Raw genomic sequence first — 585 nt, forward strand, 5'->3', positions numbered from 1 at the left:
AGCTCGCTGGTTAGCCTGATAGCAATGGAAGGCGAACCTGTCCAATAACTGCAAACAGCTAACTGCTAACTGTTATTGTCCGAGCTTCAATTCCACAGTAACTATGCCAACACTGCCGGCCCGAGATGAGCTAGGTGCTTCAGAATAAAAGCACCAGTGGTTCGGATGTGATTCATGTCATTATAAATGTTACTATTTTAACTTTATTATATCGGTGCTTTATTTAACTTTATTACAAGAGTACTTTACTGAACTAACAGGTAGAAGACTAATATATTTGGCCTATGACCTACTGACCTCAAATGGTTTTCTATGGTTGTCTTAAAGAAATAAAGACAAAAATTATAGTTAATAATAGAAACAGTAATACTAAAAATATTACCACAGGAAAATATTAGTTGTTGAATGATGAGTGTAGAAATTAAGCATCATCACACATTTCTAATTCTGCACTGTGGTGTATTGGTGTTTGAGTATGCAAATCCATGTCTGGGTCTGATCTTGCACAAGACAGTTTAAAATCAATTGTGTCCTATCCCTACTTTCTCCAGCTTCAGAGGAAATGGAAGATAAAAAAGAGAGTGT

Source organism: Seriola lalandi, unplaced genomic scaffold, assembly GCF_002814215.2.
Source record: "Seriola lalandi dorsalis isolate HSWRI2012SDOR001 ecotype SW California unplaced genomic scaffold, Sedor1 jcf7180002054476, whole genome shotgun sequence".
Taxonomy (NCBI): domain Eukaryota; kingdom Metazoa; phylum Chordata; class Actinopteri; order Carangiformes; family Carangidae; genus Seriola; species Seriola lalandi.